This window comes from Triturus cristatus, chromosome 7, assembly GCF_964204655.1.
Source record: "Triturus cristatus chromosome 7, aTriCri1.1, whole genome shotgun sequence".
Lineage (NCBI taxonomy): Eukaryota > Metazoa > Chordata > Amphibia > Caudata > Salamandridae > Triturus > Triturus cristatus.
This window is the reverse complement of record NC_140590.1, coordinates 1,499,811,405-1,499,833,593: the sequence shown is the minus strand read 5'-3', so window position 1 is coordinate 1,499,833,593 and position 22,189 is coordinate 1,499,811,405. Positions and strand designations below refer to the sequence as shown.

At 45.5% G+C, this 22,189-nt stretch overlaps 1 pseudogene; it reads left to right on the top strand.

Annotated features, from left to right (window-relative positions):
• LOC146812250 (aristaless-related homeobox protein A-like) overlaps positions 1-21,861 on the top strand; it is a 70,400-nt pseudogene extending 48,539 nt beyond the window's left edge.
• Positions 21,862-22,189: the final 328 nt, after the last annotated feature.

Sequence of the window (22,189 nt, the reverse complement as noted above, 5' to 3'; positions counted from 1 at the left end):
TTACATGTTCCTCACATTTAAATTTCTCCCAAAACAGAAAATAATAAACGCAACTTCAACAAAAAGAATTACATTTCTATTATTCATTTCTTAATTTACCATATACATCTCCTCTCAAACTCTAACCTCACCTTTAAAATTAGTTAGTTGTGAAAGAAATGTGGCACTCAAACAGCAGATTATCAGAGCCAGGATCTCTGTTCTCTACACCTCTCTCCTCTCAGCAGAACCAGATAATGGCAAAGTTTCCCTCTATTTTTCCACACATATACATGTAAGTTTCAAATCTCAGAGCTTCCCCCTTTTTTTCAAATGTAATCACACATTTCTATTGGTTGAAAACCAACCCTTTTCCAAAAGTACCCTTCCACCAACTTGACTTCTGCCTAGTACCCTTCCCCCAACTTGACTTCTGCCTGCTACCATAGCAACAGCTCATGGAACACTGCTGTGTGGAGTTAGGTCAGAAGTTCGCCAAACAATGTTTCAATTCCACAGAGCAAGAGTGCTTGACTTTTCAAACCTTACAGCAAATCCATAGTACTGTTCTTTGGTAACACATTTTTCTGTACCAATACAAAACATGCTTCTATAAATTTACACATACAGCCTAGTTTTTAGTGTAGAATGGTATGAAACAGCCAATCAGTTCTTTTTTTTTTATAAAAAAATATGTATGCCTCCATTTCCAAACTGTCTTTCATTTCTTTTTACCATTCTACTGAATTACACCTCCTGAGTGCATCCAGATCTCCTTTGAAGATGTTCACAGTGTGGATTGTAGGGCACAGCTATGTCTTCTGGAGTGAAAAGTATGCAGAGAAAACAGGTATGGTGAGAGACCTTGCTTTGCCAAATGTAGACATTAAATGGATTGGTCAGAGAGGGTTAAAGTGGCACCAATTGATGCCATTGGTGAAATCCTTCATGCAAATCCAACACCCTGACCTCATAATAGTGCACTGTGGTGGCAATGACCTAGGCACTTTGACTGGGGTAGGTCTGGAAATGCTTATGAAGGACACCTTTGCACAACTGTTTTCACTTTTCCCTAAAACTGCCTTTGTGTTTTCCAACATATGCCAAAGGCAAAAATGGAACTGGTCCAATCATTTCTGTCCGCAGATTGACAAAACAAGAAAGCACGTCAACAAATCTGTTTCTGCTTTCCTCCGTGACTATGGTATGGGTTCCATTTACCACAACAACTTGCGTTACGACATGCAAGACATTTATAGAGGAGATGGTGTGCACTTCAATGATGAAGGAAACAGAGTCTTCCTCTTGAACCTTAGACTCTGCATCGGTACTTACTTGTAGGTACCACTAAAAAATAACTTTATAAACACAACGGCTCTTTTTAGAGCCCCCTAATAACTAAACACTTAAATCTGAATTTCATTTCTTTTATTTTTTTTTTTGTTACCGTACGCTTACCGTACGCGTACCCCGTGATTTTTTTTAAAATCAATAAATGTTTTCTTTGTACTTTTCTGTCCTTCTTTGACCCCCTCACAAATGTAAGGGGGTCTGTAACTCTCCTCCTTGCCCCCTTTTCTTGTTATCACTCTTTTTTTTCTGAGTGAAACACACGAAATGGCGGCCGCCGCTTCCTGGTTTCGGCCGATTCGAATGTTTACTAAGATCTAAGAGCCAATCAGAATCGCGCTCGCGCACGCCACCGTACGCGTACGGTAAGCGTACAGTAAGCGTACCGTAAGCTGGCTCAGATATATATATTGATTTAAAAGCTATTTTCTCAGAATCTACTGAACAGATTTACACCAAACCTACAAAAGGCACTTCCTTGACCTGAGGACTACCTCTCTGCCAAATTTCTAGTAATTCTGTTCAGCCGTTCGGGCTGTAGCCCTGTCTAAAGGTCCTATGGAAAAATGCATGGGAAAAACGCGTTTTGGGACCCCCCTTTTATCTCAGCCCCCGCTTGACGACTCCCCCCGAGACTTTCAGGGTAGGAGCGGAGCGTAGCGCCCCACCTATTTTGAGAAATTCGCGAGGATTCGTGGACCGGCGCCAAAGTTATTCAAAATAGAATGTTGCAGATTTCCTATGGAAACAGGGTCCTAACTATAACTACCTACTGGCGACCGCCAGTAGGTAATATATATATATATATATATATATATATATATATATATATATAATCTACTGGCAGTCGCCAGTAGATAGTTGTAGTTAGGACCGTGTTTCCATAGGAAATCTCAAAATTCTATTTTGAATAACTTTGGCGCCGGTTGACGAATCCTCGCGAAATTTTCAAAACTAATGGGGCGCTCCGTTCAGCTCCTACCCTGAAAGTCTCGGGGTGATTCGTCAAGCGGGGGCCGAGAAAAAAGGGGGGTCCCAAAACGTGTTTTCCCCATGCATTTTTCCATAGGACCTTTAGACACAGCTACAGCCCGAACGGCTGAACAGAATTACTTGAAATTTGGCAGAGAGATAGCCATAAGGTCAATGAAGTGCCTTTTGCAGGTCTGGTGTAAATCTGTTCAGTATTTCCTGAGAAAATAGCATTTAAAAGCATATCAATATCTATACGCGCGCAGGGTGCACGCACTGAGTATGGCCTGTGCGCGCACCCTGCCGTGCGCGAGCGTAATTCTGATTGGTTGTTAGATGTCAGTAAACATTCGAATCGGTCAAAATCCGGAAGTGTCAGCTGCCATTTTGTCTGTCGCACTGAAAAGGAAAGGTGGAGAACGTGAATAGGGGGCAGAGTGAGGTTCTGTAGCGATCCGAACCCGTGAATTCGGTATCGTAGTACTGACACGATTTTGGTACCAATGAACCGCAAATGATCCATTGCATGCATGACAGTGTTTTCGCTACGCAACTAGCATGAATTCACTGAGAAATAGGGCACTCTGTGGTAAAGTCGTGGCATCCATTTTAGTTACGGCATCCATTTTGTTTCTTGCCCTCACATAGTCAATGAACAGACGATGACCCCGGCAGAGTCACCTTGTTAAGGACACGTAAGCTCGAGCCCCGAGAAAGGCTGACGCTGCATGACTAGGCAGAATCAAGCTACCTCCCCTTGCCTGAGGCCAGTCCTGCTGTACTGGTTCTCGTGTCCGTTGTCCTGACTGAAAGGCCGAAGACGGTAGCCATGCCCGTTTATGATCCATAAACACCTCTTATCCTACATTTCAATCCTTTGCACCTGGCTCTGCTCCTTACCTTCTGGGCTTTTACAATGGGGAGGTTACGATTTTTATGATGGGGAGGATCGGGCAAAGAATGGAAAACTGTCGAGAGGACCTGATCGAATACCGAAAACCTACGACTAATTATTGTTTGATGTCAAATTTACTGTTTGTTTGGGATACCGGGTTGGGCATGAGAAATATTCGTGTAATGTAGCCTAAAGACATTTTTGCGTATATTTAAAGAGTAACCCACTTAATGCAATTTGAACAGTCTCGTAGATTCTGCCTCTGTGTGGTTCCTATGATTTCTGTGTCCCTGCAGTAAATAAACCTTGGTCTTTGACGCCGCCATCGAGAAGCCCGTGTCTCTGTTTATTTGTGCACCGGGACAGGAGGAACTCAGGGGTCTTCGGGTGTTGTTTCCCTGACACCTCTGGACTCTTAAAAGTCCAGAACCTCAAATTGGCGCCCAACGTGGGGCGACGTCATCCGGTACCGGTCCAAAGCCTGAAAAGTTCGAGAAGTTTTGTGTGAAGATTCCGGAGGGAGGTACCCCGCTTCATCGATCCCTGCATGTCGTAAAAGTGGCCCGACGATCTCTTCCACGAGGGTTCCCGTTCCCAGACGGCTACAGAGGACCGCTGCCCTGACTGTTGCCCTGTCTTGGACCCGAGGTGCAGACCTTAGTACGGCGAGACGTAGACGGGTTCTCCTTGGTGACGTCTTCCACATTTCAGTTAAGTATTAAGTAGGCTACGCTCAGTTTGGTTGTTCCTTGTTGCTCTGGTTTAATTCGTAGATTATCATTGGTTGCTCTTGTTTAGATAATCTCTGTTTTGGTATTAGTTTATTTTGGTAGGCCTAAGTTCTCTGCGCATTTTGGTTGGAATTTGTCTTTGTTGTCATGACTACCAGTAGTAACTGTTTCTTGTCCTGGTTACGTTGCAACGGGGATTCCCGGTTGGAGGATTCGTGTTTGGTTCCTCCGATTGGAACTCCTACATATGAGCTCTATTGTAAACATGGTGTTGGTCCTATTGCGTATAATGAAGTATGGGTCCGTTATACCAGAAGAGATGGTGTCCTTAGTTGGCCACCGCATGGTAGCTTCGAAACGGAAATACTAGACAATCTAGAAATGAAGTTGTTCAAGAAAAAAGCCCGGCCGGCAATGTTTGATTCTTTTCGCGTATGGCGCAAAGAAGCCAAACAGAGAGAAATTAGGAAAACAAAGAAAGAACAGAAGGAGAAAGGGTTGACTTTAATGGAGTCTGCTAGGCAGCTGCATGTCAACGAGACTGAGAAAGCAATGGAGATGGCGAATAGAAAATATAATTTGGCAATTGATAAATGTTACCCTGTATTGCCATCATGTCCTACTAAGCCGATGGAGGATCATGAAAAGGATCCTCTGTTGTCTTACCTGTTGAATTCACCCCCACCGTATGCACAGGGTATTACAGTACCACAGTTGCTACCTGTTGTACAGCCAGCTGCTGGTCAGCCTGGAATAGTTGCTCCACTTCCTTTGATTCCAGCTCCTATCCTTCCCGTGGTTAATGTTCCTTTGGCACCCCCTCTTACTGGGGCGCCCGTTCCGCCTTTGCCTGTCGTTTCGCGAACTGCTTTACCTGCTACTCCTACCCTTACTATTTCATCTGCTTCAGCTGTTCTGTCCCCGAACCCTGTGAACATTCTGACTCCGCTTTCCGTTCGTCGGAAAATAACCGACTCTGTAACTAATATCTTAACTCCTCTCTACAGGTCTTTAATTGAGACCCCCATTTCTGACTCTACACAGAGACGTAGCCAGCTTCCTGGTCCCCAGGAACGAGACACGTTAGATTCGACAGCTCTTAGGTGGATGTCGAAAGCTGCGAAGTATGATGCACGAAGAGTGTTAGATACCTTTATGCAATGGAATGAACCAACCCAACGTTATGTTTTTGACGTGATGTGTTCTCTTGTGCGTGAAGAATGGGAAGATGATGATTTAGACTCCGTCCCCTCTGACCTGATAAATATTCAACAGAAATTTGCCGCAGGAATGGTGATAGGTCCAGAAGTAAGGGGAGCGATAGAAATGATTTTAGCTTATAGGGATGAGTCCCCTCTTCGAGCGACAAGAGACCCTGATGGTTCACCGATTACTACTAGGAAAAAACTAGGTCAATATCCGATGAGGGAAGTTCCGCCGATATGGCGGGATGCAGTTCAAGCTGATGCGGCTAATAATATTGTCGCTGCCCCGGCACATTTCCAGAGAGTGTGGATACACATCCCTTGGAAATGGGCCGAAGTGTTAGCCGTAAAACAAGCATTACCAGACCCACGTAAAAATCCTGCTGGTTATTACAAAGAGTTAACGCAAACAGTTCAAGCGTGCCTCATGAATTTGGCAGACATTGAAATGTTATTTGGTAATGTAGTGCCACAGCCTATATGGGCCAAAATTCGGCAAGAAAACCACCCAGTCGCCTTAGGAGGTGATTGGGCAGCTATTATAGCGGCAGATGAGCAACAAGTTGGCGGTGCTAAACCTGAACCTCTGATTGCTGCTTTACCTGGCAGAATAATTACTCTGATGAAAACGCTGATGCCAGCGTTACGAGTCAATTGGGATAAATTATCGGCATGCAAGCAAAAGAAGGACGAAAGCGTCTCTGACTTCTTTACTAGATTTGAAGAGACCTTCGTAGACCACAGTGGGCAAGATATGAGTACTGAGGGAGGCCAGAGATTGTTTGTCGACAAGTTCGTGTTTAATTTACTACCTGAACTTAGTAACAAGTTAAAGGATTCTGAAAGTGCATGGGCAGTGTCGACGACAGCACAGATACTTGCAACTGCTCAGTATTACGAGAATAGAGAGAAAGAAGAGAAGGAAAAGTCAGAAAAGAAAACGAAAGATCTAAAGACCAAAGTTCTTCTGCAACAGGCGTATCCGCCTCGTTCGAATCAGTCAGATTTACAGCAGCAACCCCAGTTTCAGCCACAACCACAATTCCAGCAAAGGACGGCCCAAGGATTTAATTATGGTTTTACGCGACAACAGTTAGCATGGAATCAGTGTGCTTATTGTAAAAAGGAGGGTCATTATAAGAATGAATGCCCAGTACTGCACCCACAAACTAGTGGTGTCCCAGCTCAGAGAGGTAATGTTGGGTTTTTGCAAGCTCCTAGAGGTAGAGGACGTGGTACGATGACACCACAGGCCGATCGCCAATCGAATTATTTCGATCAGCGAAATGCACAATCTGCGCAAACAGGTAGATCTCCACAGTATCATGTTGAAGATTACTATGATCATAATGAAGACATTCAAAGAAGCGAGCACTAGGACAGCCGCAGGCAAAGAGAGGGAGTAGTATCAGTTCCAGTTGATCAGAGCGGACCTTATGTCGCAGTAGTTACCTCAGGCGTGGTCGAACCGTTTCTGTTGGATACTGGTGCGGCAAAAAGTTCAATTATGCATGCGAAACTCCCTGGCGCACCTTTGTCTGGCTTAACGAACACTTCGGTAGGATTCTCAGGCGCCCCTGTTCACAATCCTGTTCATAGTCCTTTGTCAATATCTGTTGGGCCATGCGAACTAGAAGCACCCCTTATCTTAACAACCGGTTGTAATGAGAATCTGCTTGGTTTAGATCTGTTGAAACGCCTGCACGCGACACTGTACTGTTCTCCTTCAGGAGTACAGCTCACATTAGGCAAAAGAGTCATCTCTCCAATGTATATGTCGATGGATAAGCTCCCACCGGAGCTGCGTTCTCTCCCTGATACTGTTTGGGCGACTGGTCTAATGATGTAGGCCTCTTGGAAATTCCCCCTTATGTGGTAAGTCTGAAAGCTAATGTTAAATTCCCACGAATCCCACAGTATCGGATTTCGAATGAAGGGGAACGAGCACTCTTATTGATTGTGAAAGACTTAATACAGAAAGATGTGATTGAGGAAACTAGAGGGAATGTCTGCAATAGTCCTGTTCTGCCAATTTTGAAACGTACCGACCCTTCCAAACCTCCAATTTACAGATTTGTGATTGACCTCAGAGAAGTTAACAAAATAGTGATCCCACAGTTTCCTGTAGTCCCAGATATCACTGCATTACTGACGTTGATTCCTGCCTCAGCTTCATGGTTTACAGTGATCGACTTGAAAAATGCCTTTTTCAGCATTCCCATAGCCGAGGAAAGTAGAGACATTTTTGGTTTCTCCTTAGGAGGTCGCAGTTTCAGATTCAAACGCGCTCCACAAGGTTATTGTGAAAGCCCTTCAATTTACAGCCAAGCATTGAAGAGTCAATTAGATGCCCTTGTACTACCTCATGGTGTTGCTCTGATCCAATACGTAGATGATCTTTTACTAGCCGCTGATGACAAGGAAACTTGCGTCATTTGTCAGACTTACATCACAAGGTGTCACCTTCTAAACTGCAATATTGTTGCCAAGAAGTGACCTACTTAGGTCATCTTTTGTCAAAGGAGGGAAGAAGGTTGACCCCAGAGAGAATCAAAGCAATCTCACAGATGACTGTACCAAGCACACAAAGAGAAGTGCGTGCGTTTTTGGGTATTACGTCATACTGTAGGCAATGGATCCCAAATTTTTCTCTCATGGCGAAACCATTGGTAGCCCTGACTGGAAAAGGTGTTCCAAGCCCTTTGCCATGGTCTGATGAATGTCAACAGAGCTTCTCTGACTTACGTGATGCGCTGTGTTCAGCTCCTGTGTTGGGTACTCCTGACTACAGTAAGCCGTTTACTTTATATGTCCATGAAAGAGAAGGTTGTGCATTGAGTGTATTAACGCAACAATTTGGTGACAAACAGCGGCCTTGTGCATATTTCTCATCCACATTAGATCCGGTAGCCAGAGCGTTGCCAAGTTGTTTGAGAGCTACAGCGGCAGCTGCAGTGTCTATTCGACAGTCTGCTGGACTAGTCATGAACAACATGTTAGTAGTCATGGTTCCACATGCTGTGGATACACTCATGAATCAAACGAAAACTCAGCACCTCACCAGTGCTAGACTATCAGGCTATGAGCTGACGCTTTTGGCAAGTCATATTCAGATCAAGCGATGCAACATATTGAATCCAGCAACACTGTTGCCGACTACTCAGGAGTCGAGTGATTCAGAGCCCCATGATTGTTGTTTCAGAACCGAGGAAGAAACAAAAGGTAGGATTGATTTAAAAGACACTCCGTTACTAGATCCAGACGGCACTTTATATGTCGATGGGTCTTGTTTTAAGCTACAGAATGGTGATGTGACGGCCGCGTATGCAGTTACGACTTTGAGTACGATTGTTGAGACTGCAAGAGTAAGTCAGAATTCTGCCCAAGCTGCAGAATTAATTGCACTAACAAGAGCGTGTGTTTTAGCTGAGGGAAAGAGAGTGAATGTGTTTACTGATAGCCAATACGCCTTCGGCGTTGCCCACAATTTTGGGCGTCTCTGGAGAGAAAGAGGTTTTCTCACGTCCCATGGGACTAAGATCCAACATGGACAGTTAGTCAGCGATCTATTGGAATCCCTGACTCTACCGAATGAAGTTGCAATTGTGAAGTGCAGTGCACATCGGAAGATTACGGATGATGTTGGCCGTGGGAATGCGTTTGCTGATGAGGTCGCTAAAGAAACGGCCAAGAACATGACGAGCCGAATGTACGTTGCAACGTCTGCAAGATGGATTGCGGAATCAGGAATGTGTGAGAATACGATTGAAAGTGTGAAAACAATCCAGAATGAAGCAACTGAAAATGAGAAGAATGAATGGAAGGAGAAAACGGGTAAAATGGATTCAAGTGGATGTTGGGTCGATTTGTCTGAGCAGCAGCGTTGGATGTTACCTGATGCGTATGTACTTGCAGTAGTCACGATGGCGCATGGAGCGGCGCACATCAGTTCGAAAGGGATCTGTAAAATGTTAGCTCCAGTATGGAAGAACGATGGAATTACTAAGTGTGCAGAAAGAGTGGTGAAAAATTGCATGGTATGCCTGATGCATAATCCTGGCAAGGGAACCCCAACCCCAACTGGCCATTTTTGCTCCCCCTTCTTGTCCCTTTGAAGTGATTCAGTTGGATTATATCCACATGGACAGGTGTAACAATCTCAAATACGCCCTGGTGGTAGTCTGTGCCTTCTCAAGATGGATTGAGGCATATCCGTTAAAGGACAACACTGCTATGTCCACTGCCAAAACCCTCCTAAAAGAATACTTCCCCAGGTATGGTATGCCGCGGATTGTTTGGTCGGACAATGGAAGTGAGTTTGTAGGGAAAGTTATGAAGAGTGTGTGTGCGGGTCTGGGTATTTCCCAAAAATACCACAGTGCGAATCACCCACAATCAGCGGGTTTGGTTGAAGGGTACAATGGCACCCTGAAGCTGAAACTTGCGAAAATTCAAGCTTCCACTGGCCTCTCTTGGCCAGACGCACTGCCTTTAGCTTTACTGTCCACCAGAGCGACTGTACACTCTCGAGTAGGGCTTAGCCCGTATGAGATTGTGTTCGGCCGCCCTGCTAATGTTTGGGGAGTCCCTAGGCCAAAGGAATTCAAACAGATTGAATACCCAATGTTGATTGATTACCTTCATGATCTGACTGCTAAATTGAGCCTTTTTCATCAACAGGTATTCAAATCCTTGACTAAACTGCCGGAGAGTCCAGGCCACACGTTGAAACCAGGCGACCAAGTGGTAGTCCGGAACTTTGAACGTACTCGGAACCTCCAGCCAAGATTCGTGGGTCCGTTTCAAGTCCTCCTCACAACAAGAACTGCAGTACGCCTAGCTGGAAGGAAAAATTGGGTGCACGCCAGCCATACGAAGCGTGTCCCTCTTCCACTCCCCTATGATAACTGGGTTAGACAGGGAATTGGTGCATCCGAGACAGAACCTGTTCCTAGGCACATCCCTTTCAGTGATGCAGAGTACATAACGGACCACCCACGAACGGAAACACAGAACTTTGACACCCCAGCAGGAACCGCTCCTTTGAATCCTGAACCGAGTACTGTACAAAGTGAACATTTGTCACCTGTGGAGTCGAACATTTCCGCACCTGTAGACCAGCTATTTCAAGACCAGACAAGACCCGGAAAGTACAGATATAATCTACGTTCTCATGTTATGAACTAATGACATTGCATAATTACCCTTCTGTTTGAAAACTGTTTTGATCTTACTGCATTCCATTCAGTCAGGAAGTTTGCTCAAAATTTTTATCTTTTTTTTTTTTTTTTATTGTTTCTCTCACCTTGCCATCTGGGTTACCGTAGGGTCGTAACGTGTGCCTTGTTTTAATTTGCAGGGAATCAGACACTAGGTCGGTTTCTTCTGTTTGTCTTGGGAACTCCCAGGATAAACAGAGGCAAGTTTTTAACAGGTTCAAACCATCCGTTGCGAACGGTTGTAGAAGATGGAGCTTCCTGAATTACGACGGGTTAATGTCATAAATGTGCACAAGACAAAGCTATATGACATATTGTATAGCAAATGTTTTCTAATGCAATGTACTCTGACACTTCTAATTGTTTTAATAACTTTGGTAGGCGGAATTATTTTTGGTATTCAGTTGATCTTTACACCTGTTGCATCTACAGTATCTCCCCATGCTCCTGTTTCTCCGACTGTTGTTTCTCTTCATTCTTTCCATCCTTTTCCTGCCCACGAGCAAGCTCGACGCTCTGAGTTTATAAACAACACTTTCATTCAGCTCTTGGACCAACATCAACTAGTGGTCAACACAACAAACTGCTGGGTGTGTGGTTTGATACCACATACCATGGACAAGGGCATCCCCTATCTGGTCCTGCCTTTTAGTTATAATGGATCATTCTGGGCATTCCAGACCATGTTCGCTTATGCCCTAGAGACCTATCCTCCACGACCTCCGCGTTCCACCCGGTATAACTCTGCTAATAGAGCCTTGGTAAAAGGAATCACTGACATGGTGAGAGATGTCAATAATACTCCGTTCATTCCCAAGGATGAATTGCGAGTTTACATGGGTTGGAATGTTACGGAATATGGCATTACTCTGGGTGAGAACAAACGTAAGAGCTCAACTCCGATCTGGGTCGTACCCCACCAAGGTCAAGTCTGTTTGCAAGGAAGTGGGAGGAACCCGAAAGCTCGACTAGGGAAGAGTGACTGTATTGAAACATATGTTTTTCCGTCACAGTCTTCCCCGGCATTCTTAGCTGCTAAGGGTACCTATTTTGTTTGCCAAGACAGAGCATACACATGGCTGCCTGCTGACTTCTCAGGCTCATGTTACATCGCTCAACTGTTACCTCCGACATATACTGCTGCACCGGACTATCACAAAACTAGAGTTGTGAGAGGTGTTTTCAGTAAAGAAGATACTGCTGGCCAAGAAGCAGGAGACTTTTTTAAGGGTTTCCTCCCATTCTGGGGGCCTATGGCCAACAGTAGAAACTTACGTCAACTAACACGGGTAGTTGAATCCACTATCACTGAAACGGCGGGTGCTCTTAGTAACCTGACAGCTGAGCTTCAAGCGGATCGCCTCATGACGTTACAGAACCGTATGGTCCTTGACGTGTTACTTGCAGATCGAGGTGGAGTATGTAAGATGATCCAATCAAGTTGCTGCGTTTTTATTCCAGATAATGCGCCAACAGTATACAAGGCCATCTCTAAGTTACATAAGATTTCTGACTCTATTCATGTAGAGGAAGGTGACTGGTCATTAATGGGATGGTTCTGGAGCCTGTTGTCTGCGTGGGGATGGAAGGTTCTGATAGTCACTGGTGTTGCATTAGTATTTTTATTTTCGTGCTGTCTCATTGTTCAGTGTGGTCCTGCCTTATGTAATCTCTGCATTTCTACATGCGTAAGAAGACCACCTGTTTTTAGAGATACGCCACGGGATAGAGTAATGCTCCAACAACATATCAGTGACCTGATGAACATAGAGATGGACTCTGACATAGAGTGAGTTATTGCCTATGTAAGGGCAAAAGGACGGTCTGAGGTTCTGTAGCGATCCGAACCCGTGAATTCGGTATCGTAGTACTGACACGATTTTGGTACCAATGAACCGCAAATGACCCATTGCATGCATGACAGTGTTTTCGCTACTCAACTAGCATGAATTCACTGAGAAATAGGGCACTCTGTGGTAAAGTCGTGGCATCCATTTTAGTTACGGCATCCATTTTGTTTCTTGCCCTCACATAGTCAATGAACGGACGATGACCCCGGCAGAGTCACCTTGTTAAGGACACGTAAGCTCGAGCCCCGAGAAAGGCTGACGCTGCATGACTAGGCAGAATCAAGCTACCTCCCCTTGCCTGAGGCCAGTCCTGCTGTACTGGTTCTCGTGTCCGTTGTCCTGACTGAAAGGCCGAAGACGGTAGCCATGCCCGTTTATGATCCATAAACACCTCTTATCCTACATTTCAATCCTTTGCACCTGGCTCTGCTCCTTACCTTCTGGGCTTTTACAATGGGGAGGTTACGATTTTTATGATGGGGAGGATCGGGCAAAGAATGGAAAACTGTCGAGAGGACCTGATCGAATACCGAAAACCTACGACTAATTATTGTTTGATGTCAAATTTACTGTTTGTTTGGGATACCGGGTTGGGCATGAGAAATATTCGTGTAATGTAGCCTAAAGACATTTTTGCGTATATTTAAAGAGTAACCCACTTAATGCAATTTGAACAGTCTCGTAGATTCTGCCTCTGTGTGGTTCCTATGATTTCTGTGTCCCTGCAGTAAATAAACCTTGGTCTTTGACGCCGCCATCGAGAAGCCCGTGTCTCTGTTTATTTGTGCACCGGGACAGGAGGAACTCAGGGGTCTTCGGGTGTTGTTTCCCTGACACCTCTGGACTCTTAAAAGTCCAGAACCTCAAGAGTAGGGAGTTCTTGTCAGGGGTCACAGTAGGACCACGAAGGGCAAAAAAAAAGATTTGAATTTTTTTAAAAAACATCGCGATGTGCGCGCACTCTGTGTGCACCCGAAAAAAAACATTTAAAAAAATAGAAATAAAAATCAAGACTAAAGTAGAAAAAAATGGGTTTTTAAAAAAAAAACGTCATTGGGTGCGCGCACCCCAAAAAAAAAATTGACAAATAGATTCAAAAAACAAGTTTTTATGTTTTGATTTTAGGTGGCTCTAAAAAGAGCCCTTGAGTTAATGTAGGGACAGAGGAAGAAAAAACGAAAAAAAAAATAAAAAAACTATGGCCTAGTGCAAGGGTGCTCCTCAAATTTCCTCTGAATGAGATCAATACTGCTCTCACCCATAGTAATAAGAGTAGCACAATCCATGCACCGTGTACTCATCCTCCCAAAACAAGGACGAATATCCAGAGGTGTGTTAGAAGGTGAAGGCACCATTGCAGAAGAAGTGCTCTGCTGAGCTGCCGAAGATGTGCTCGGCTGAGCTGCTGCAGATGTCATCGGCTGAGCAGGGGGAGGGTTTGCTCCAGAAGCTTGATGAAAAGTCACAGGATGCATTGCCTCAACGTGCCTCATAATAGTGTGACTACTAAAAGAGTACTTCTTATTAGCATTCCCACGTGACAAGGTGCGGTGACACAGTGTGCAGGTGACCTTTGGTGCATTCACCTTCTTTTGTCCCTCAGGAAAAGTGAAAAACTGCCATATAAAGGAATCTTTCTGCTTCCTCTGCCTCTGTCTCTCAAGAGTGTCCTGCTCACTCTGAGAAGGTGGCTGGTGCTCTGCCATTGTCTCACAAAAACAGAGTAGCTCCTTCTCCAAGGGATTCAGAACTAATAATGAGGGGAGTGGGTGTAGTTTTGGAAGAATCTGCAACTGAAAGTACTTTGAACCAATGAAAAGTGATGTTTCTTGATCACATGACTTGCCATGAGGGGATTGGGTGTGGTGTTGAAACAATCTGAAACTGAAAGTAATGAAAATCAATTAAAAGTGTTGTTTTATTAATCGCATAACCCGAGGTGCGTGCACGGAGCAAGCTCAGAGCGCGCACCGTGCAATTACGCATGCGCGAACGCGTTCGCGCGCATGCGCATAAGTATTATGCGTGTACATAACGCGCATACGCAGCATGCGCGCATGTGCGAACGTCAGCACGCGTACTCTATGCGTATACGCGAGTGTAGCACGTGGAGCACATACGACGCACGCATGTGTACGTACTTATGCGTACGTATATAACGTACGCATGAGTACACAAAAAACATACGCATGCGTATTAGGTGCCCGCTGCGAGCACGCACTAAAACGTATGTATGCATACGTAGATAACGTACGCCTGCATACATGAAAAACGTACGCAAACGTACTAGGTTTGCGCTCAGTGCGCGCACCCTAAAAATGTATAGAAAAAAAAATGAAATAAAGTGGACATAAGTTAATAGAAGATATTAACTATGCTGTTCAACTTTATCCAAAGTCAAAGTAAAAAAAAAATGACCCACACAAAATTAAAGGATACAGATAATTTATAAATGTATACATAGGGAAATTTTTGTAAAAGAAATATATAAAAAATATATTAAAAAAATCCAAAATTAGCATTTAAAAAACCTTTGAAATTCACTGAAAAAACCATAGGTTTCACACACGTTATAGTTAGGAATTAGCATTTAAAAAACCTTGCAAATTCACTGAAAAAACCATAGGTTTCACACACGTTATAGTTGGGAATAGCATTTAAAAAACCTTACAAATTCACTGAAAAAACCATAGGTTTCACCCATGTTATAGTTAGCTGGACATTTTACTCGTAAAAAACCAATGAAATTCCCCCGTTATAGTTAGTTCAGCTAACTATAACTCGCGCGCCCGCAATCCACTGCTGATGACGTCACATATTACATCACTCATGACATGGTCAGTGACATCACTCATGACATCACTGATGACATCTCAAATGACATCACTGATGACATCACTGATGACGTCATCCATTGAGTATGTGTTTCTGAACAATTTTAATATGTTTAATATATATAGGGAAAGGCCTGTTGAAGAATGAGTGGGTGTATAAGTGTGTGAATGGATGATTTTCTAGGTGTGTGACTGACTCTATAACTGAGTCATTACATGTATCTTATTGCAGACTAGTGACTAAACTGTGTGAATGTCTGTATGTGTCTGTATGTTGGTGTATAAGTGGCGGTATGGCTTACGAGTAAAATGTCCAGCTAACTATAACATGGGTGAAATCTATGGTTTTTTCAGTGAATTTGTAAGGTTTTTTAAATGCTATTTCCTAACTATAACGTGTGTGAAACCTATGTTTTTTTCAGTGAATATATATAAACTTGCATACATTTATCACCAGGAGGTAGTTGGAGTAACGACCTAGTTTCCAAAGGAAAAGCGTTTTTTTGTTTTCGTGAAATTTTCAAAACTAGTGGGGCGTTCCGGGCATCTCCTGTCTTAAAAGCTTTGGGGTGATTCGTCAAGCGGGGGCCGAGAAAAAAGGGGGTTCCAAAACGCGTTTTCCCCATGTAATTTTCCATAGGAAACTTTGGACAAAGCTTCAGCCCGAACTGCTGAACGGAATTACACCAAATTTGGCAAAAAGGTGGCCCTTAGTTCAGAAAGAGTCCTTTTTGTTAAATGGTGCAAATCCATTTGGTAGTTCCTGAGAAATTAGAAAAAGAAAAAATATCTATATCTAGGGCAGCGGTGGGTTTGCGAACCATCCCGACCACGAGCTTCATTCTAATTGGCTGCCAACACTCCAAGCTTAGCGACATTTCTCCTGTCATGCCAGGTCAGGAACGCCCACTTTGCATCTCATTAGAGATGCAAAGCTGGGCGTTAGGAATCCTGATGTTAAAGCAAGGTTTCACGCGTTAGCGTGACCTTGCTGATTAGGCGATAAAATTATCGCCGCTTTTCGGCCGAAAACGGCTGCAAAAGCGGCGATAATTTTTTAGCGCCTGCTTGTTGATATGCCCCCAGTTTCCCGCTGAACTGTTCACTAGTTTGGGATCTAGTTGGGCGGGACCCCTTGTAGTCGAACTTAGAATGGTCATGGGAGGTGGGATAAGAGGGACCACTGCGGAGAGGAGAATAAACCGAGACGACTATTTTGGAACTTGTAGGAGCGACTTGACACTGTGATAAATACAATCTGAAACCATACATGAACTGTTACCAACTACTGCAATAAGTGATGCTGCTACCATCTCTCAACATAAATGCCCTTCCAGTCACTAGTGAGAGTTCATCTAGGTTCGGGTACACATGGGCTGCACCAGGTGGTCAGGGGCGACCAATCTCTAGGTCCAGTAAGCCACGGGTCTGGTGGCTTAGTGGACTAATCACTTAAACAACAAAGGCCTGGCTTTTAAAGGGGCAGAAATGTTTACAGAGGAAAGGCGTTTATCTTGGGGGTGTCTACCTCCACCCAGTAGCTGGTAATTTGTCAGTTTAGGCCAGTCTTAGATACCCCAAACATTCAAATTTCATGAAATCAACAGAATCCGCAAAAATATACCCTCAACCACAATATGTGAGTATAGGACACTTAAAAAATATGTGAAAGTGTGGGAAAGCACCTCACGTACGAAACACCATGGAGGCTACCAGAAGGTTCTCACCAGCATGCCCACGCTTATCATCATAGGTTGCTTACTCACTGAAAAAAACTGAATTTGTGTCCAGTAAGAAGACAGAAAGAGTGAAAAAGTAAAGATGGATTTCTCCAGAACAAAAAACACCCCGTGAATTATTCAGCACAATGTGTCCCACAAATGAAATTGAGATAAGACAGTTAGCTTAGCCCTCTTTATTCACATTCGTGAGCTTACTCAAATTAAAAGCACAGCATGTTGCAAACCTTGTCAAAGTAGGCCAACATGTTTCATTGCCTTTGCCTCATCGTGGCAATTTCGTCAGGGCATGAGGATTAATAGTTGTCTTACTGGACAATTGACTTTGTTATGCGGATTGGCGGTGGGGAGCCAAGGGCACACATACCAGCTTTCACCATGCCAAACGGGTCTTTATTCGTCACAGATACCCCTATTTCAAAGCACTTCCATTACTTTTATTATACCGCACTCAGGCGTCTATGGAGCATTAACTCATACCGGCATCCCTTAGTGGACTAATGCCTGGACCTCAGTGTCACAGTTATATATCCCGCCAGGTCCACTCAGCCTTTCATCCATCGGAGGTCGATCAAATGAGTACCACTAAATAAACATCTGTTATTCAGCACCAAGATACACTTGGGTGAACAGGCGTTTTACAAATACACGTCATGTTATGTCTACTGGTGTAATATCTGCCTAACTACACCAATGTGTAGGCCAGTCTCATCGCACTCTAAAATTAGGACACAATGCTTTTCAGTTGTTCCTATGCATTTTGCTGTGCATCTCAAGTCCCCTGTTGATTTTTCACCTCCCCTTTTCTCTCTCCCTACCCTTTTGCTCTCCGCAGGGTCTCCCATGGGTGGAAGTGCCGGGGCAGATTTCGAGGCCGAATAGCACCTACCCCCCAAGGTGAGGCACCTGTACGGGCCAGGGCCCTGTGGGGGTCGGCTGGCCCTACAGCCTCTCCCCGATCTGGCTGGGCCTAGGCCCACGTGGGAGCAGCCTGCGTGCCTGCTCCTGCTGGGGGAGGGCGGCTGGAAGATCAGCCAGGCCCCTCAGGTCAGCATCCGCCGGAGCAAGTCCTACCGCAAACACAGAGTGCCCTGCCAGCAGCCCGACCGCCAGGGGGCTCCCGAGTGCCTGGGCGACGAAGAAGACGACGATGAGAGTGAAGACGACATGGACGAAGACGAGGGGGAGGCAAGCAAACAGCCACCCCTGGGGCACCCCGCCCCTGGCAGCATTCAGGCCCCTGCCCCGTCAGAGCAGCCCAACTGCGACCTTTTCCCCAAGGAGGACCCACTGTTGCACTCCTCGGATGGTGATGTCAAGGACAGCGAGGACAGCATGTGCCTGTTCGCGGGCAGTGACTCTGAAGAGGGCATGCTGAAGTGAAAGCAGCGGCGCTATCGCACTACCTTCACTAGCTACCAACTGGAGGAGCTGGAGAGGGCTTTTCATAAGACGCACTACCTCAACGTCTTCACCAGGTGAGAAGGGTATGGGGGCACATGCTGAGGAGCACAGAGGTATCCACTGAGGGACGGGGTGAAGAGCTGGATAGAGCCCTCTGGATTAGAAGACATGCTCCCGGGACCTATTTACCATGTGAGAGGCACCACAGGGACAGGGGCATGGACACACACGCAGAGGTGTGGAGTAAAGCGGCCTCCATAGTGGTGCACAGGGACAGGGTGAAGAGCTAGACATGGGTGGACCTTTTAGAAGACACTCTAGCCCTGATGTCTCATCTGGGTGAGTGGGGAATGGGGCACTGGGACATCCACTGGGGGACGTGTTGAAGAGCTAGGTGGGATGGGCCTTCCAGAAGACACTCTACACAAACACTTCACCAGGCGAGACACAGCCGCAGGTCTAGGTGCATGGGGGCACTGGGGCACCAACAGAAGGTCTGGAAAAGAGATAGACACTATAGGGCCCTTCGGAAAGACACTCGACTAGGGCCGCTTCGCCGGCTGATGGGCACCCGCAGGGCCAAGGGTATAAGGGGCACCCACATAGGGTGTATGGAGAAGAGGGGCAGACGGGGTGGGGGCATCCGCTGAGGGACGAAGGGAAGAGTTAGGGACAACCTTCCAGAAGAGACACTCTCTGTGGCCCTTGACAGGCAAGAGGCACTCGCAGGTCTTTTGGCAAATAAGGCATCCACAGGGGAACGAGTGATAACCTAGAAAGGGTCCCCAGAAGAGGCCTTACCACAAAGCCGTCAGCAGTTACGAGCCACACATAGGCACAAGGTGAGGGGAAGAGCATTTGTGCAGGTTCAGGCGCTGGTCAGAAGTGTGGGTAACGGGAGGCAGCGGCGAACAAAGGAGATGTCTCAAAATAAAAGAGAATTTCAGGATAAGGTAGTTAAAAGATAGAATTTTGGGAAGTAAATGTAGGAAATAGCTTAAAAGAGTTAGGGGTCATGGTTACAAATGAGAAAATTAGATAATAATGAAGTTATTAGTAAAACTAAAGGTAGGACCAAGGTGCAAAAGTTCCTTCGCGCTGGGTATTTTGAAATCAAGGTTCTATGCTGTAAACTGCAAAGAGTGGGGTGTTGGCATGATGTTGTACACTAGAGAACATGTTCACAGAATGCATGGTGACACATTAATCCTAAATGCCACCAAAAAGAAAAGACTGTTTACAGGCACGTTATTTCTGTATTCTCCTTCCTTCACTGACAACAGGCAAGACCTCCTACCCCCCGGCCTATAATCTTGGTCATTAGGCTGTCAACTAATGTGCGGTTTGTGCTGCTTGCCACTGTGCACCAGGCATGGCTCGGCACCGCAGGATTGGGGCCTCTGCGGTCTTGATCCCCTCATCTCCTCCTCTCAAGTTCAAATCATCGTCACCCGGCTTGCAGAGTATCAATTACACCTCCCAAGTACAAGTGGAACCCTCCCCTGTCCCTCCGAGGATGTCCTTAGAACCAATATAAATGGAGCTGGGCTGGGGGTGCTAAGTAAACCAGACAAAAAGGATCACTTCTTAAAAGCAATGAACCCGTTTGAGAGAGGAACATGTCAACACTGTCAGGATAGGGCACTCTCACATACCCAAATCAGCTGCTGCTTGCGCGATGCTACACAGGCCTAGGGGGTGATGGGCACAAGTGGAGTGCCCGCTCAGAAGGCGATTCATATATTCACTCATGGATTAAGTCACAGGCCTTCTCTTTTCAGCACCAGTAGAAGGTATGGTGGGAAAGGACACTCTCGGGAAGGAAGATCATGATATGTCCCTTACTTACCCCACACACCACCAGTGGACACAGTTCATGTGATACACACGTAACCAAATCCCAGCAAGGGAAGCTCGCAGTCTGTCTGAGGAGTGCTTTACATGGGGTGTGGTTTGGGTGAGGCTATCAGCATGAAAGTAATCCTTTCGACTTTCCCACCGGCTGTGAGCTGGACCTACGGTGAAGAAGTCTGTGCATTGCAATTATACCGGCTATAAAAAGGGATCCTTGGGTTTGCTATTACATGTGGAGTAAGATGGCGGGGTCTGCACATTTCCAAAAAGAGGTCGCCGATGGCAGGAGACACAGCTAACGAACTGTATTATACACAGTCAGGAATGACAGTGTTCATTTAAGAAGCCTCAAAAGGCAAACGGCTATTTGTACAACAAACCTTTGATATACATTTATGTGTGGGCCCAAATAACGTCTTTTATGCTCAATGATCTACATGTATAGTAGGGCATTTTGTATCATAATGCATTATATTTGTAAATCTTGGCGGATATTGATGTTGCCTCTGCAGGGAGGAGTTGGCTATGTGGCTGGACCTGACAGAAGTGCGAGTGCAGGTAAGTGGCCGCAACCTGGGAAGAGAGGCTGTGAGTCGGGGAGCCGCGAGTGCTGCACGGCAGAGTGAGCACCACAGTGACTTCCTGGGGTGTGCTGCAGCGTGCAGTGCGCGTGTGCTACAGTGTGAGTGCTGCCATTAGCTGAGGTGCTCTTGTGAAGGCTGGTTCTGCTAAAAGCATCCCGCGGGTCACCTGCACCTTGAAGCATGCCCAAGGAGCAGGCATGCACGTCCCCCCAGCCCTCGTGGCTCTGCGTGCCTAGGTGGATTTATTTTGACAGCTACAACAACACCGAATGTCCCCAGAACTCCGCAGAGAGTGACTATATTTCTCGAAAGTCGACAGCTTAGAGCGACTGTACCTAGTAATTTCATTTCAGATGGACTGAGCAGAGATATCAAACAAGTTTAATGGAAAGGGATAAAAAAAAACCTCTCCTGGACTGGTTAGTTATGCAGAACAGGGAAGCCAGGGGTACTTTAAAAAGCAGTGCTTACTGTACTAGACTGAATTGACACTGCGGCAGGTGGAGCAAACAGCTCAACCCCCCTCCCCTCACAACCTGGCCTCAGAGAATCAACGAGGACAAAAGTCAGTGGTAGCAGTTTTGCTTTTAATTGAAGTGATGGAGGAAATTGAGCTTACTGTTCAAACAAATCTGTCTGCTCAAAGCAGGTATTTGCGCGATTAAGGCTCTGATGGGCTCCATAAAAAGCCACTTAGTGCGAGAGCAAATACGGCCCGGCGGGGGGCTTACCCCCACCAAAGTGTGTGCAGGATCCTGCCTGGGGAGGACCCTATTTAGGTGTATGCAGGGCCCATCCAGGGACCCCACCCAGCCCAGTGGCATACAGAGAACAGATGTCCGTGGCCCAAAAAGCACTTTTAAGTAACAATCCGCTGCTGATAAAAGCACAATAAATTCCATATGGCTCATTTAATACACAACAGCCCCTGGCATCAGCTGGGCCATGGGGAGAGCCGCCCCCTCTGTTGACACATTGCTCCATTGTCAGACAGAGCTGTGACAGCGAAACTAGGGGAGCAAAGTCGTGGGAAAGTTAAATAACTTTTACTGATAGGCGGCAGTGCCAGGCTGAGCAGCAGCAGCTCTGACTGCAGGTATTTCCCCAAGTGGAATGAAATGCTGTGTATTATTGGACGCTCTCTCTTTCTGTGTGTACTAGGAGCACAAAGAGGCCTTTAATGAGTCCCTGTCTCTCCCCAGTGTTGCCGCCAGAGCCCAGTCTCCTTCGGAACTTAAAATCTGATGTATCAAAGGGATTATCCCAAACTGTGTCTATGGGGAAGCGTTAGTACTTAACAATTTTTTTTCATTCCAAGTTTGGAATTAAAACATATCCCTTCTTTTTGACATTTCCGTTTCCCAACTCTTTAGTGTGGTTTACCGTATTTAAATTCATTATAACATATTTGTTTGCTTGTTATTTTCTATTCATGATTGAGGGAGGCGGGAGTCCTCTGCAGCAACACATCCTGGTAGTTAGAAAATAACAATACGTCCTTTATGCTCGTAATTATTACTTATAATGTTTATTAGCGTTTTCTTTGACCCTAAACCCAATTACTAAGTACTGC